This window comes from Cyprinus carpio, chromosome A14, assembly GCF_018340385.1.
Source record: "Cyprinus carpio isolate SPL01 chromosome A14, ASM1834038v1, whole genome shotgun sequence".
Classification (NCBI taxonomy): domain Eukaryota; kingdom Metazoa; phylum Chordata; class Actinopteri; order Cypriniformes; family Cyprinidae; genus Cyprinus; species Cyprinus carpio.
In genome coordinates, this window is record NC_056585.1 from 30,397,679 (window position 1) to 30,416,533 (window position 18,855).

Consider the following 18,855-nt stretch of genomic DNA (forward strand, 5'->3'; position numbering starts at 1 on the left):
GACTTTTTATTGGGACATTTGGAAAATTGCTCGGAGAAAGAAAAGGTGAACGCTATCATGAGTCCTGTGACATGCCAACAGTGGAGCATCCTGAGACCATCCATGTGTGGGGTTGCTTTTCAACCAGGGGAGTGGGCTCTCTCATAATTCTGTCCAAAAACACTTCCATGAATAAAGAATGATATCAAAACGTCCTGCAAGAGTGACTTATTCCAGTGATCCATGAGCAATTTGGTGACGATCTGTGCATTTTCCTGCATGATGGAGCACTATGTCACAAAGCAATAGTTATAAAGAAGTGGCTCGAAGATCATTACATTGAAATATTGGATCCGTGGCCAGGCAACTCCCTGGATCTCAATCCCATAGAGAACCTGTGGTCAGTCCTCAAAAGGCGAGTGGACAAGCAGAAGCCCACAAATTGTGATCAACTCCGAGGACTAATAAGGCAAAAATTGATCACCATCAGTCAGGATTTGGCCCAGAAGCTAATATCCCGCATGCCAGAGCGAATTGCAGAAGTTATGAAGAACAAGGGTCAGCACTGTAAATGTTGACACATTATATATATTTTGCCAATAAAATCCTTTAAAACTTATATGCTTATTATTGTTTTTCAGTATACCATAGAAACGTGGTGAAAAAAAATCTACAAATACTGAAGCAGCAAACTTTGCAAAATTTGTCACTGCCAAAACTTTTGGCCATGACTGTATCATAAAATTTGAAACAGTTGTGAAGTAATTATATAAATATAGGCTATATGCTACATATCTGCTGTAATAGTACTGTTTTCAGTTTCTATCCACCTTTTTCCTCATGTAAAAATGGGCGCCGCCATTTGTAAATTCTATGGGTAAAGCTTCCAGTCTCATTTGCGTCCAGCTATTTTTAGATGTACAAAACAGTTCGTTTTACTGCTTGATATTGACAATTAATGTGTCCTGTCATATTATTTTAATGTTATCTTAATTAAGAATACACTGGTTTGTACTGCAAACAGTTTTACCATTTACTGCACGTTGTTATTCTCCTCGTTATTTACCTATAGTAGCTAATGAAACGGAAGTCTCACCCATAGGCTTACTTCCGTGTTGAGGAAAAAAGTGGATAGAACTCATAATAATCAGTAATGCTGTCTACACTGGGTGTGGCGGGACACAACACGACAAATCCCTGACAGAAAACTGCTGCTGCATTCCATTTATGACATATCGACACAAATTTCAAATGATTTTCAGCAGTCGCTTTGTCGCGTCCAGTGTAGACGGTCTTTAGCCGTTGCGGTGTCTCATATTTCGGACAAATTGGATTATGCACTTTTCCCCGCATCTGTTTTTCAGATGTGTTCATTTCAAACTACTGTAAATCGATATAACCTCATTGCCTCATACCATTTCGCTTATAAAGAATATATCAATATATCGTACAAAGTTGATACACTGCCCTGATCTAGGTGGGATTAATCAGAATTAATTTCAGAAAAAAAATGTGCGATTTAATTAGTTACTTTTAATCGATTATAATATTAATTATTATCATGATTATTAAATGCTGCCCTTTTTTTTACAGGACAGTAGTATGTATTACAATATGATAAACTTTTTAACGTGGTGATGATAATGTATATATTTTTTAAATAAGTGCCAGGGGCATGGCTTGGAGGCATTGTCAGATTTTCCTTCTTTTTTGTCTCTAGCTGATCACATGCCTGCTTCATCATCTGCACTGGTGTCCGTGCTTGTATTGCCCTCTGGGTTTACTGCCCAACTCTTCTTGAACGTCCTCCAACAGTAATTATATGCACTGCAAACCCAGTTACTGTCTGTGGATATTAACACTTCATATATATAAAAAGAAAACCCTGTATGGAAGCTGGATGTTGAAAGCCTTCCTGTAGCCTACAATTTGTGTTTCAGATATGTCTAGGTTTTATATTAGATTTGTTTGCATTTAGTCTATAGATTGTTGGTACAAACTAGATTACATCCACTTTCTGTTTCTGTAAGAAACATGCTATTGAATCATACTTTGTGTAGTCCTTGATGTAGTGTAGAGAGGTCTTGTCACGTTTGTGCACAAAATGATTTCGCCGTGTTTGCAGGGCTGTGAAAAGCATGCATCTGAGAGATTTCATTGAAAATATGAAATGATACAGGTGGATTATTGTTTCAGGGTTACAATTAGGGCTGGATGATATGGCCAAAATTTATATCACTATATATTTCTTGATTTAGGTCGAAACGATATAATTCTGTTACTGATATGAACAATATTATAAAAAGCCTCAGAAAAACTGCCAAGAACGCCCACAAAGGATGTCTGTACCTACAAACATCTGAAAAATTAATTTGCCAAGTCTATGAAACCCCCTCTTGTAAAACTATATATTTTAGAAATAGAAACGGTACAAATAAATTGTTCACCTTTTATTTGTATTTAGCCTTCATACAAACAAGAAATGAAATCACCGTCAAAATAAACAAGACTCTCAGATTGACCTTATTTATATTAATGTCTTTAGCTTTAAACTGTAGCATAGGCTGATTATTCTTATACATTGAAAGCCAGAATAAAGAATATGAGACGTGCTCAGAGTTGCTGCAGAAAAAAAAGAGTGTGCAACAACAAAAACACGTTGCTGATTGAAAATGCACATTTTTTTCTTAGCCAGCAGGAGGCGCTTTTGGCGTGGCAGAAACAGTGGTTTCCCAAAACACTGCTTTATCAGAAAATGAAAATGCCATTGAAACATTTCTGCAGACAAACTGTTCCCTTCAAAGATTCATTCATATAAAACACACGCGCTTTGGTTTTGAAATGTGCAGTGCTCATGTTTATTCAGCGAAGTCAAACTGTCAAAGCCTTTTGGAAAATCTGTTTGTGGCGGTCAGTGTTGATATTGTGGTGGGCCGCCACAAATCAATGTATGGGGAAACACCCGTGATGTAGATTGAAATATCTGAAATGTGTTTAAAAATCATATAACTGTTATTGAAAAAAATATATTGTGGTATAAATTGATATTGAATTATTGTCCAGCCTTAGATACAATTAGATTTTTATGCCAGTGTTTTTCGCTTGAAGTTTATGATGGATGTTTGTGCAAGTGGAAGCCAAAGCTTTCTTGTGGAAGAGAAGATGCTGGTGTTCTTGTTTTTTTTTTTCTTTTTTTTTTTCTTCTTCATTGAATTGTTCTGGCAGCTCAGCTTGAATGATCAAATGAGAAGCTTTTTAAGTATGCTTGTGTGACCATGAAATATTTCTCTTGTCTGATTTTGACTAATGTACTAATGATTTGGCTAATACATTTGTTAAATGAATTAGAAACTAACTGTGAAAGGTGAAATCATGATAGAGCTGGACGTTATTTGTTTTTTATTAATTAATGTTTTTTACAACAGTGGTGGAACGAAGTGCACTGATTAAAATTTGATTGTAGGGGGCAGGTTTTCTGGCTGAATGGTTATGTCACTAATCATTTTTAAGCACAATAATTTCATCGCTCTCTCTCTCTCTCTCTCTCTCTCTCTATAGTACAATTGTGAATAAAATATGTAGTATATAGATATTTTAAAATATATCTAGCTAGTGAGGTTTTCTTATCTTTCTCCCTCTCTTGGGTGCTTTCTGTTGTCTCTATTGAATAAAAAGTGAAAAAGCCCACGATAAGTTCTAAATATTAATGTATCCCAGAAAGGCCTTTTAATAGAGTTTTATGGTGATTAAGAAATGCAAAGCCTGCAGGATAAACACATGAATGATTTTCAAATGTCGCAGTTAATGTCCGTAGACCATTAAGACTTTTTTTCTTTAACGGTTTATCATACGTGACCCACAGGTTGAGGAGAGCCTGGTGAAGGTGCGAAACGCTGGCACTGAGCAGGACCTGGGTATCCAGTACAAAGCTCTGAAACCGGAGGTGGACAAACTGAACATGATGGCAGCCAAGAGGCAGCAGGTAAAATACAGCCACTCAATACCCAATGTCCATACCCAATGTACTCATAATCCGAGGAGATCTAATTTTATTCGGGGATGTACTGACTTGGAATAGCATTACATCCTCCACCCACATGTTCAGCAAGGAGCTATGGTAACTCTGGTTGAAGATTTGATGCGTATAATCACGAACTATCTTCTTTGTATCGGTTGGGGAGGGGAAAAGCTTGACTAGGTTGAAGCAGCTAGAGTGACAAAATCCATTTAAATGATATGAGAATTGCGTCTATGGGATTTTTTTTTATCAGGTTAAGCAGTAGTCAGCAGTGATGGATTTCAGCATGAATTTTCCAGGTGAGCTCATTGATTAATAGAATGAACGTTTTAGTTTTTTTTCGCAATAGAGAGAGATTATAGTATCTTGATAATGCTAATAATTTCTCTGTTCCAATATGGAGTAGAGCTGTTCATTTTATTTATTCAGTGTGATTTCCTCTCTCATGCTACACCTTCTAAGTTTATAATTTTGTGAATCATTCGGCAGACGCCACAGCCTCTCTCCCAAGGTGCAAATTGCTCTGGTATTAAATAAAAAAAAAAAAAACATTTCCTACTTCCGTCTCAGGATTTATGCTTTTTTTTTTGCCAAGAGCATAAGTCATTTTCAGTGAGAGCTAGTCCTCACTTGGGAGATCTCAGGTTTGACTGCAAAGATAGATCATGAAAGCAAAAAAATTAACTCTCCCCTCCCCATCTTCAAAACCTTTCACATTGATTTTATCAAAATCCTGTCAACTGTACTCAAACTGGCCAAAAAGTATGTTTTTTTTTTTTTTTTTTTTTTTGGTAACTTTTGTTCTGACAGACAGCAATTTGTGTCAACACTGTACACAGACTTTAAGTATGAGGCAGCAACAGCAACATTTAAGATTAGAGGGCGTTCACGCAGGACGCATTCCCTCTTTCACACAGCTAGACGGAGTGCATATGGAGCAGGCTGTTGATGAACTTGGCACATCATCTTAAAAATGTGGCACTTATGGCGTGAAGGAAAAAAAAAAGATGTCCATCTGACTCATCATGTACACTGGCAATAATAAATAAAAAGTAGACAAAATACCCAACGTGTTCACTTAAAGTGATCATATTTACTTTGGTTCCACATGGCATGTGCTTCTACAGGCTCTATGGTCAGGATTTGATTATGAGCATGTGTGGGCCCTTGGGGGATGCTCTTTAATGTACTTATTATGACAGGCCTGTAACATCACCCCTGAATTCTCCTTCTTCAAATGACAGGAACTCAAGGACGTCCATCACAAAGACCAAATGGCGGCAGCTCGTGGTGTCCTTCAGAGGAACGTTCCCATGCTGTACACAGCTTCACGTGCCTGCTTGCAGCACCCAGACGTGGCGGCGTACAAGGCCAACCGGGACCTCATCTACAAGCAGCTGCAGCACGCTGTCTCCGGCATATCTAATGCAGCCCAGGCTACCAGCAGCGAGGACTCCAGCTTCTCCCAGTCTGCAGGTGGAGGAGAACTGGCCTACGCCCTCAACAACTTTGATGTAAGTACATGGGCTATTGGATGTCACGTGTTTGGGCCAGTTTCTCTGATCCAGACAGAAATAGCAAGCTAATAAGCAGTGTCAGTGAAGAATTGTCATTCAGCAACAAGACCAAGACTAAATTGAGAATTGGCCTCCCTCTAATTGAAGGGAATGTGCACTGTGAGCATTGTCATTTAGGGAATGGATGCTTTTTTTTTTACTAGTTTCATTGGGACAGATGCTATATTGCATCCTGTGTTGAAGTGCTGATCTCAAGAGCAAAAAGGGTAGAAAATCAGGAAAGCTTATGCACTTTTCAGAGATTGTGTGAAAAGGCAGTGAATGGCTTGATCCAGCTCTATGTATAGGATATAGACACATAAAATATTCAGAATTCAAGGAAAAGGTTGCATTGAAAGGTTATGAAATATGCAAAACTTAGGCATGGCTTAACATGTTAAAAATTCTTTAATTGCTGAATCAATAATTCATCTTCACCAATGTTTGCCACTATGTTGGCTACAGAAAGATTAGGCTTCGGCTAAAAATTGAACAAGGCTTCAATGTGATTTTTCCGTATAAATATGTATTTCCATATTTTACGACCTCTGAGGGACGACCCATGTGATTCGCTGCATGTTGATTGAAATTGCGCAAATGGCTTTAAGCTATTACCTTAAACTGTGAAAATGGACGGAATGGTCCTGAGAGGGCTGCACGAGCTCACTGCACCATCTGCAGGACTCGAGCCGAATCATTGCTGAAACATGTTACTCGACCCGGTGACTTTTTATGAATGGCGTTGAGAATTTGAGATTGGTAGTGCTTGTCATAAAATTCACAATGGTTGTGGTGTAATTATATAATATGCTGTAGTGTGACGCGCTACATGCCTGCTGTTAAAGTACTGTTTTTAGTTGCGATTCATTGTTAATGCTGCGCTTTGTTTGAGCCGCTGTAATTTGCATTTTGGACCTCAACATTTTTTCATTAGAAACGTTTATAAATATGTTGTTGTTTACAAAGAAGTTTCAGTGTCACACAATCCTTTCTTAAATCATTCTAATATGCTGAATTGCTGCTCAAGATGCATTTCTCATTATTATCAATGTTAGAAACAGTTTTGCTGCTTAATATTTTTGTTGAAACAATGAAACCACTCAAACATTTGTATAAGATTTAAAAAAGAGAAATTAATAATTTTAAAGTGACAAAAAGTGAGTGAAGACATTTAAAATATTTATATTAAATGAATGCATTAACAAATTTAATTAATATATTTGATAAATGCAAATAAATGCTGTTCATTTAACTTTATATTTATCAAAAAATCCTGAAAAAATAAAGTGCATCATCATTTCCACACAAAATAGGAAGCAGCAAAATTGTTTTCAACATTGATAATAATCAGAAATGTTTCTTGAGCCAAATAAATTGTAATGATTTCTAAAAGATCATGTGACACTGAAAACTGGAGTAATGATGAAGAAAATTCTACATTGCATCACAGGAGTAACATTACATTTTATAATGTATTAAAATTGAAAGTTTTTTTGTATTTGTAATATTTCATAATATTTCAGTTTTTTTTTTTTTTTTTTTTTTACTTTATTTTGATCAAATAAATTCAGCCTCAGTGAGCAGAAGATAGTTATTTCAAAATCATTAATAATTGTAATGTTTCCAAACTTTTGGCAGGTACATTAATAATAATAATAATAATTCTACATACTTTACTAATATATAATAATACTAATATATAATATTACTTTATTATAATATATTTTTGTATTGTTGTCATGATTATTAAATGCTGCTTTTTATTTTTTACAGGACAGTAAATATTTTTAAAATATAAGATATATCTTTTAATGTGCTAAAATATATATTTTTAATAATGAGTGCTGGGGGTGTAGCTTGTGGGCGTGGCTTGAGTCGTGGTCAGATTTTCCTTTTTTTCTCTAGCTGATCACATGCCTGATTTTAGAACTTATGGTAAATTTTGCTTTTGGGTTTGTGAAAGGTGCTCAAAAATGTTTTGTAGCCAGTGATGAATATGAGCATATTGTGTGTAGGATCTAACAGCAGTTGCATCACCCTCTGCAACTGCTCCGCACAATTTTATCAACAAAGAGCGTGAGAGCAGCGAGTTGTTGACAAATCCGGTGTGTGATTGAACTGTGTCGAGGAGACAGTAATCCAGGATTGGATCAGATTAAATGTGTATGTCCAAACAAAGATGAGCTACTGACCTCAGAAGTCTTTCACAAGTTTGAACTTTTGTTGTGGGTTGAGTCAGGTCAACACCAAAAATTTATGGGAAATGACATGACAGTTTGACTAAGCAATACATTTATGTCCTGATGTGATAAATAGTTCAGGTCAAAGTCTCTAAATTTAATTTGAGGTTAAGGGTAGTAGCAAGTGATCATTAGCTATCCTTCTTTATTTGCGCTTTGAACATTTAGTCTCCTTCCAGAGTAGGGTGCAAACCATTACTCTAACCGTTTTTGGTCTGATGCACTCAATATTTTAAACAATCACTTAAGGAAATAATAAATTTAAATGATATGCACAAACTGAAATGTTGCCATAGAGATCTTATAAAAAGGAAAAGCAGGTTATAATGGCACCAGCTGTGTTTTTGAGCACAAGGTGTCCGCACATATTACTTTTGAATTTGTCTAGAAAATGCAGCCTTTACTTTAAAGGAATATATATATTGTTGAAATAGTTTGCTCCTGATGGACAGGGTGGGAAATAACCCTTTTTTTCACAGCATTTTTTAAAATTCAATTCCAGCTCAGTATGTTTGTGAAACTGAATAAAGCATTAAATCTTGTCAAGCTGTACATACTTTTTCTATCAGTGGCTAGGATATTTTCTAAAGCTGTTTTGGTATGTTTCTTTTTAATATGTTGAAAAGAAATGTCAAAAAATGAAGTAAAACATTTTCAATAAATATAGAATATAATTTATATATATTTTCTCCAATACATAATGCTGCAAATTTAGGTGCCTTGTCAAAGTAGAGTAAAATTTCCAACCATTGCCAAAAAAAAAAGTATTTTGTTGGTAGTGGTGTTTAATTTCCACCCTGCTAATGGACAGCAGCATAAAACATCTTAAAACTCTCTGCTGATCTCAGTACAATTTGGTTAAATCTCTAGTTTTTGCGTTGACTGAATCAGGTGCCGCTAGAGGAATGTTTAGAAACTGTGTTGCTCTTGATATGCATGATGTGCAGATATAGGTATTGTTTTTATTTGCTGCTTTGAAATGGATGCTTTCAGTCAATAATGATGAGAGAAGGCTTTAAGAGATAAGCACAGCACTTCATTTAATCTTTTAACATACCTAATTAGAGGGTGTCTATTAGTAGAGCTCATATTAACAATTGTTATGATGTATCGTATACGTTTGTCTGGGCAACACAGCTCGAAATAATATGAGTGAAGTCAATTAAGGCCATGCACTTAGCATCCTCCTGTTAAATTTGCAACAAATCAGTCACCCCAAGTACTCTTCTTCGTCTCTTGTGGCGGGAGGGTTTGCTCATCAGATTTCCTCTGCCTCGATTAGCTGTTGAAAGATTTTGCACACAGTGGTGTCAAAAGTGGTGTCGTGAAGCACTTGCACATCAAATCGAACCCTGTCACTCTGTTCTTTCACCATTTGTTTTTTTTTTTTTTTTGTCTTCTGCGAAAGTGCATTCTGAACGTTAGTTCTGGATCCTTTAATTATTGAAGTAATGGGTTATTGTCTTGTTTTGAGTTTTGTGCTCTTTTTGTTGCTTCAAACTGTCTCTAGGGATGCTGGCGCTGAGCTCAGGGACTTTAGTAAGCTCTGATCTTCAAAATCTGCTGTCTCTGTGGCTCACATGCTCCGTTACCTGCAAGGCTTATAGGCCTATATATATTAGTGTTGTCAAAATTAGTGTTGATGGAGGCAAACATTTTTTTTTTTTTCAATTTAATGCGTTGAAAGTATTTAATGCAATTAATGTAGGGGCAGAGTTAGTGGTGGCCACCCCATTCACAACTGCTGCTTTGGTCTCTCTCTTTGTTTTTTTGTTTTCTTTTTTTTCTTTCTCTCTCATGGCTATAGACAGTGGTTAAATAATAGGAAAAAAAATCTCATAGAGACATCAACAGTATTGGTATCAGTGATACTCACCTTCAGTCATAAAGATGCCATTAACCAAATATTAAACATATATGAATATTAATATCTTTGTTGTTTCCACATTAATTTGAAGATTGAATGTGAAATTATTGCAATATAAAAATATAATTAAAAAAAAAACTTTAACGTTAGGTGGGATTAATATGAGAATTTTTTTTTTAATCGATTGGCAGCACTTATCTTGTCTCTTGCTTCCTCACTCTAATAGGATGAAATCACCCATTTTTTTCACCTTCCCACTTGACTGTGAATTAATCTGGAAGTTGATAGATTAATGCAGAATTCATTAGTCATCTACAGAGCTGTAGGTGTGATAGCATGAGTCAGTTTCTCTCTGTTCTCGCTCTTTCGCTCCCCTCCACCCATTTCTCATTCCCTTTTTCCCTTTTACATGCTGCAATTATCCCTCGTCATTCTACAACAATGAACTGACATCCTCTTTTTTTTTTTTTACTTTTTTTTTCTGCTGCTGACTGGAGCCCAAAATGCTTTGTGTGTTTAATGTTTGTAGATGGACTTATCAACTCTATCGTTCCTCTTTGGGCCAGGGTTGGATACCACAGCATCAGACCTTTGTCATTTTCTATTCTCTTGTCCTTGTCCTTTTGGTTTTCAGCTCAAAACCATTTGAAAGTGATAATTTAATTATGTGAAGCCAGACTTCAGGATGCATTTTTAGACTAAATTTATCTCTGGCAACAAAATTAAGCTTATAGATTTTTTTTTTTTTATCATTGCGTATGGTTCATCAGATTGAGTATCTGCAAGAGGCAATTAATTTGAGCGGTTTTAAGTGAATTAAGAGTTTTCAAAACGATGCATTTGTGTTGACTTTTTGTTGTGCGATATATTGCCCCAGAAATAAATGCGATAAATGTTATTATTGTCATTTTAAGACCATTTTATGCCACTCAATATATATCATAATATAACAGCATAATAATGCAAGAAGGACTACACACTTTCAAATGACAGCAAACTTTTAATTCTTAAGAATATTTAGACCATGGAAATCAAGTCAAAATATTAGGTACCTTAAAGGGTTAGTTCACCCAAAAATTAGACTGCGTTTTACTCACCCCTGAGGCACCCTAGGTGTATATGACTTTCTTCTTTCAGATGAATCCAGTCGGAGTTATATTCAAAATTTGTCTTTGATCTTTCAAGCTCTGTCATTGCAGTCAGCGGATGTTGCATTCCTTCAGTCCAAAAGCCTATAAACGCGCTGCCTGTCATTAATGTTAATCAAAGAATAAAAGAAAATCATTTACTGATCTTGACTGAATATATATATATATATAATAACTTTAATTAATCAATATTTTATGAAAATAAGTTTTTAACATTTTAATTACAGTTTCTGTACCTGAAATTTGGTTCAGTTGTATTTATTTATGCTATTAATTGATTTGTTTGTTCCTATTTTATTACTGACTGTTTACTTGTCTTTAACACTAGTTGTTTTTGCTGAGGTATTTTTTTTAAAGCATAGGCAAAATTCCTCTTGCAGTGTTCTGTGGGCTGCTGATTTTTGCTCGTGTTATTCAGCTGCTACAGAATGCTTTGTAAAGACTCAGAATAAGTGTTTGACACTCAGAATAAGTGTTTGACATCAAAATGTTTGACTTAATTTTTTTTTTATTTTGGATTTTTTATCTTATTGGAATTGAAACTAGGAATTGATAAGAATCAGAATCGATAAGCAGAATCGGAATCGATAAAATTCATACAATAACCAAACCTAATCAGATAAGACCGATCCAAATCCGATATTGTTCGTATACTATTGTGTTATTGTTGAGCCCCACGAAAGGCACAAAAACATGATAAAGCACCCGAAAAGTTTTCGTGCACCATTTAAAGTGTTCTGAAGCTGTTCCATAGTTCAGTGTGAGGTACAGATTAATATTCAAGTCATTAAATTCAAGTTCACAAACTCTTCTTTCTGATGAAACTCTCTTCAAGAGCGCACAGTAACTGAAGTTTAAAACTGTTAAAAGGATCAATAAACTAATGCACGTATTTAATACACTACGTATCAATAGTGTTAAAAGTTTTTAAAAGGATACATAAACTAATATCTCGTCCCTTTAATACACTTTTCGTGCGGACTCAATAGGGCTCTTCCCTTTGCACTAACTTGTTGTTTCAAGCTCATCATTATTGACTCGGGATGTGCATAAGCGCTTTCTGCCGCTCTGTATTGGAGCCTTTAGTATTATAATACTTTTTTGCGCAATGAAAGATTGTCTTTCTTGTTTTGTCCTATTTATCATATGTTGCTGCCTTCATTATTGTGCTATACATTTAAAAGAAATGTCTTTTAATTTAATAGAAGGCCTATATGTTTATATATAAATGTATTTACTTGTTTTTTTCATGAATGTATTTTACAACAATACAAAGAGCGATGAGTAACATTTTACCAGATTTAGACATTCACTTTTATTTGTAAATAAAAATGTTTTACTAGATTTTATAAAATGATTGTGCACCCGTGATTTTTCTGCAGTATCCTTTGCTGCGGAGTTATCCACTAACCTAGTTTATAATAGTATTTTTGCCATAGATTATGATACAATTTTTTTGTTTATTTTTTTATTAAAATGAAGTTGTCTATAAATGCTTTAAAGGCACATCTCTAAACCCCTCTGTTGTGTTCTTTGTGAAAGCCTGCTAAGTCAATTGCCCTTGTGGGTAACAGAATGAAAACATCATCTTGAAGCATCACCAAGTCTTGTTTCCCATAATTGTTGTAACACCAGCCTTGCTTCGCTTAATCTCGGTTATTGGGATCTGTATTGCTTTGGATGCAACACAAAGGGTTCTGAGCAACAAAAAGCCCTGGTTAAAACTAAAGCAGTCATCAGCAAATATTGGCATCCATGTACAGTTTGGGTGACCCTATGGGCAATGTTACATTTGTTAAAGTCATATCGATGCATTTAAACATTGCACTTTGTTAAAACACCTCAAGCTGGAGCTGTAACTGCTCTATTCTTAGTAGTAGCTGTTTCAGGAGGCCAGACATTCTCACAAAGGGGAGGCGGTCCTCTGCCCAAACAGATGGCATCTGTTAAAGTGACAGAAAAAAAAAGTGGGCGTGTGTGTGTGCGCACATGCGATGTGGAATGTCGGTACTTCAGATCATGTGCATCTTTAATTTCCTGGTGACCGTGCAGAAACTTCAGCACACATGCACATTTTTTTCCACGTCGCTTCTTGCTGCTTAATTTGAAGCTGGAGCAACTTTGCAGTGAGTCAGAGAGAGAGGCTTGTTTCCATGCCAACGTGACATGCAAGTAAAGGAGGTCAGATGAGATGAGGCTAATAAACTCAGTTTCTAACAACTGAATTGTTGAATATTTTATCATGCGAATGACATCAGATGGAGGGGCTTGTCACATTGTTTTCAAGATAGATTCCGCCTGCCACTGTTCCGTCTATTTTCATTTTTTTCTAGGCAGCTATCGCTTATTTGGAACGTTTGTGATTCTTCTCATTGCTTTAATTGCACCAGATGTTGACAAGTTTATTCTTTGAGAGAGGAAGTGTGATGTCCCCAAGTGAATGTACCAAGCAAAGGACATGTAGGGACATCTAAAATGTCATCCTGGCTAAAGGAGGAAAAATAGCAATGTTTTATATGCACAACTGCATTTTGTTGCCCTAGGCCAAAAGCCGACTGCTCTGCCGTTTAGGGTTAGTAGCCTTAAAGATGCACTCATACTAACTGCAGTGTTTACCAAAGCAGTTCTCTCTGCTGAAAACCCCACACAAGATGTGCACGAGTCTGTGATCTTTCATAATGTGCAGTTAAGCTTGATTTTTGTCCCACTTGTTTTATTTTTTTCCTGTTCATCCCCAGAAGACGGTACAAATGGCTTTTAAGATGCCATCTGTTACATAGAGTTGATTTAAAAGGCAGACAAGTGCACAGGCAAGCTAATGCAGCCTCTGATTGAGCAAAACCCATTGGTCTGAAATTGCATCAGGAGCCCCAGACCATCAACTCAGATCTTGTGAATTATTGATTCGTCCAGTTAATGAATATCACAGCTTGTGCCTCAGCATCCAGGGAGATAGATTCCAAAATCCTGTTCAGGCTGCACAGCCAATAATGACTGCCGTTTAACTGTCAATCTCTTGTGAAGTTGGACATTTGGTATGTGAAATCATAAATCTCACCCCCCCCTTAATATTCCTGTTGTGCTCCTTCTACTTTTAATCATCATATGCTTTATTCTCTCTCTTTTTCTCCCCCTGCAGAAGCAGATCATCGTGGACCCGCTGAGTTTTAGCGAGGAGAGGTTCCGGCCTTCTCTCGAGGAGCGTCTGGAGAGCATCATAAGTGGCGCCGCCCTCATGGCCGATTCCTCCTGCACTCGTGATGACCGGCGTGAGCGCATCGTGGCTGAATGCAACTCTGTGCGACAGGCGCTGCAGGATCTGCTCTCCGAGTACATGGGCAATGTAGGTGCATGTCAGATACTGTTTTTCCTTCTCGTTTACTGCTTTTCCCCTTCCACAGTCTCACATCCCTGAATGACGATGCCAAGTATCCACCTGCTACCTGAGACAGATGCTGTCCTGCAGGGAAGGAGAGGGGAGTTTTATTTCAGGGACAGTGCACATATCACGTTCGCCGGATGGTGTTGTATAAAAACCTCCAGTCTCATCACAATTTGTCCTGTGCTGCCTGGCTTTTGAAGAGAGGGGTTCAGTGCACACAAGCTCACTCCTGTGATACTGATCTGTGCATTGAATTTTTTGACTGCTGTTAAATATTTCCCTTTGTTTGCTCGCAAGTATTGGTTTTATTTGTTATTTTGGTCTTTAATTTCATGTGTTTACTTTTTGCTTCTCCATTTATTATCTTGAAGTCACAGATTAATTTATTTTTACTTTTTAAAGAAAGTTTTGAGTAGTTTAAAGAAATATTGGTTGAAAGCAGCTGTTTTACACCCCTGTGGCACGCAGTTTGGTGGGTGATATGATATGCTTGTGGTCCGGTGGGTAAAGTGAAGAACTTGTACGTTTTTCTGACACATTTGGCTGTATTTGTCCTACACCGAGAGAAAATTGGCCACTTTCAGGCCAAACTGGTGTAGGGCTGGGCAATACAGGGCTCCAGACTGTATTGCAAAACTATTTTTTATATTTTACACTATTTTTTTTAAATTGCGAAACTAAACCGGGCTACGTTTCAGCTGCGCAGCACGGACCGTTTATCAGCTAGGACTGCGACACAAACAAACTTGTCTGAGCTCAGAACAGCTTTACTTGGGAGCCAGAGTTGATTTAAAGCTTAGTGCTTTACTGTCAAAACTGTATGAACAATAAACAAAAGAAAAATCAACAAGAATTTATTATTAAATTATCTTTATTTTGAATAGCCCCACACACAACCCCCAGCGCTACCAAATCTACTCCTAGTGCCACCATCTGTAGAACTTAGTGGCGCTCTCAAATGTTAGTCTGGAGCCCTGCAATATATCGAATATTAGCTGAATAATTTTGATGACGATGTAAAATGTGAAAATATGAAACATGTAACTGCCGCTGCTCTACACGCCTCTACTACGAGAGTGGTTGCCAGATAACAAGTGTTTAAATCGCTGAAATTGCTGAAAACACTAACAAGCTGGAGTTTAGCGATCTAATGAAAGCCTCGTTCAGCCGGTCAGTGTTCTGTCATGAGATCTTGATTGCATTGTTTGCGATTGTGAATAAATGCACTTACTCGACCGCTGATGTTTGAATAGAGAAACATAGGCTATGGCCATTTGGAATTACTATTAGGGAATTTCACTGTTATATTTACCAGTTTTCATAATATGCAAAAGTCTTTATTCATTTATATATATGAAATAGTTATGTGCTTCTATGTGCAACTAGCTCTTCATCTAAGAGGGTTTTTAGTATCAGTGGGAGCATAGTTTCATGCCACAGAGCTTCTCTTTAATCAGCAGACAGTTGATAGACTTGTTAAAAAAAATAAAGTACTTATCCCAGTTTAATAATTTCCCCCAGTTGCATAGTTTAAATTGTGAATTGCATGCACTAAAAATGTTGACAGAAAGCACTTTCTGTACTTGTTTTGCACTACTTCAGTTACATATAGGCCTACATGTGTTCATTTAATAAAAAGCAGAAAGTGGTCACTTGGTCTAGATTTTTTTTAAACCGCTTACATTTTTTTTTTTTTTTTTTTTAATGGGGCAAGAGAAAATCTTTTTTTTTTTTTTTTTTTTTTTTAAATGCAAACATATCGAGATATATATCGAATATCATAAAAAAATTGACTATCGAGATATAATTTTCTTTTTTTTATATATTACCCAGCCCTAAGCTGGTGTGGAGTGATAGAATTGATAAACAAATGCAATCATCAGTTATAATAGGGCTGTGTGATTTGGGGAAAATATTTAATTGCAATTTTTTTGGCAGATATTGCGATTTGATTTGCAAAGTCAAGCTTCTGCTTAATATTGTCAATAGTGTGCAACACAGTATGGGTATCGTTACTCTGCTGAAATAAAACAATAGAAACCATCACAGAAATTCTTATGGTTTCCATTAAAACAAAATTCCTTTTTGTAGTGTATTTTGGGCAGTATTCCAATAGGAATTACTGTTGTTCTATTGTTTCCCATCTGTCTGATTACATCCCACCAATAGAATCCATCAAATACCAGTAGACACCATTATAGTTTACATTAAAGCCAATATTATTCCCTTTATAACCCTTAAATCCATTACATTTTCTCTTGTGTTTTGGGAGGGGTTCTATTATTTTTTCAGCAGGGAATATTATAATGGTATTACTACTTTTACAGAATTTGCTTAATTACTGAATTTCACAGGAAAGCTTAGTTTTTTTTGTGTAAATAAAGAACTATATTACTAATTTATATTTTAAACGCGGAGCCAGGTGCGAGTTGGAACAGGTTGTACGCGTGCGTCAAGCCTAGTCCAAATTGCTATATGCGGTCTTGGAGACTTGTGATGTGGAGCCGCGAGTGAATATAACCGAGCATCACGAGACAGGCTGCATGTGTGGGGCAAATGTAAACGGCTCCTTCGTGAGAGGCGGCAGCGAGGAGCGAGTATGAGAAGCATTCAGAGACACAGGCTGTGTGTGCGGTCTGCTGAATCTGGAATAGCAAATATGCATTGTAAACTTCTTTCAAATCTTTTGGGGAGATAAAATGTGCAAGATAACATTCATGTACTAATAAAAACATCTAAGAATGTAGCTTTTATTCTCCAGTACTGAAAGATGAACCGATAAGGGAGCTCTTGATATGTGTTGTGACACAGCTTTTTTTTTGTTTGGTGTCATTTCAAAGCCGAAATAATCTCATATTAGGCCTACATACGTTTTTCTTTAATATTCATATCGATCTGACCCTGTAGACACCATAATAATACACACTCTTTCCCGCCCCCTTTTTTTTACATTTTTTTTATAAATGGTGGGTGTTTATGTAGTTGGCTAGAGCAGTGCTGATTGGGGAGAATGGAGGTGCGCTCACTCTATTGGTTAGTAAGGCTGGCAGTAACGCATATGCTCTGGAACAGAGTAATATCGCGTCGACATCGCAGGCTTTGTGATTAGCAAACCACAACGTCTCAAATCGCGATTGCGATTCGATGTCAATTAATCACACAGCCCTAGCTTAAAACCCTACCTTCGCAGGCTGATTTATTCCTCTGATTTCCAACATGTTGGAATATCACTCTTTTTCTCACCAAATACATCTACATACAAGACATATCTTTTAACCAACCAACCTCCCCCATTCCCCATCTTCATCTCATTTCCAAATGAAGTAGCTTTTCTGTTTCCAAGCAGCAATTTGTTGTTTTTGGCTGCCACGGTACTGCATTCCATCTGTTTGTTGGAAATAACTGCAAATCTATTGCTTTCTAGATGTGTAATGAGGGCTGCTCCTAAAGCTGCGTGATTAATTTAAATAAAAGTGAACTAAAAAATTGGCCTGTGTCAGAGTGAAGCATGGCATTGTGTTTGTATGTATAAACAGATCATTATGCACCAGTGATTGCAATGTCTCAAAACGGCTTGGTATTTTTTTTTTGGTAATTTTTATATATAGTAATAATTATAAATAATAATAATAATAATAGTAACAGTGTTTCCCATAGACTTAGACTTGATGTGTTGTGGCACTTCCCCTGGGGGAAATATATATATATATAATGTAAAAATAAAATGGCAGACTGCTTATTGAAAGTGCAAATTCATTCTATGCCAGCGGGAGGTGCTTCTGGAGCGGAAGATATACGGGTTCCCCGTAACGTCTGTAATAAAAGCTGCACTGTGCTCATGAGTGCTACTTTATCAGGCATTATAGGAAAGATTAAATGAAAATGACACACACATATATATAATATACACACACACTATATACATATATTATATATATATATATATATAATATATATATATATATATATATATATATAATATACACACACACCGTACATATATTACTATATATATATATATATATATATATATATATATATATAAATATATATATATATATATATATATATATATATACACACACCACAATTTTGGCCAAAGCGTATAGGCCTACAAATAAGCAAAAAATAAATAAATAACAATTTGCAAATAAATTGCAATTTTTTTTTCTTCCAAATCACCCAGCCCTAGCTATACCCCTCATAATCGGCATTGAGTTTTTCTTGCTTAATGGCTCTACTCAAAGTTCAAATAAGTTCTACGCCCCTAGCACACAGTAAAACAATTTTTCTGTCACAAGTTAATAGTGGTGTGTGGGCAGCCGAAGTGGTGGTGTGCCACAAACCGCTGAAGATGATGTTCGGGGAGGCGAAGTCTTGCAAGTGTCAGTGGCTATTTATGTCAGTCTTACAAAACGTCAGGAAGCAGCAGGTCCTCAGCTCTGTCTGGAAACACAGCAATGTTCTCGGCAACCTGAGCTGATGCGCTCCAGATGGCTCATTGCTGGTTCTGTGTGACTCCAGACCAGGATCGTGAGCAATCCCCCATTACAATACAATCCAAACACAACACTGCGATATCATAAAAATAAAATTCCTATATAAAAACATCAAACATCAGGGGGTTGGCATGGATAAGTCAAATTACACATTCGATTTCCAGTG

General features: G+C 36.4%; 1 pseudogene; it reads left to right on the plus strand.

Moving 5' to 3' along the window:
- Positions 1-18,855, plus strand: part of LOC109079223 — a 74,500-nt pseudogene that overhangs the window by 11,349 nt on the left and 44,296 nt on the right.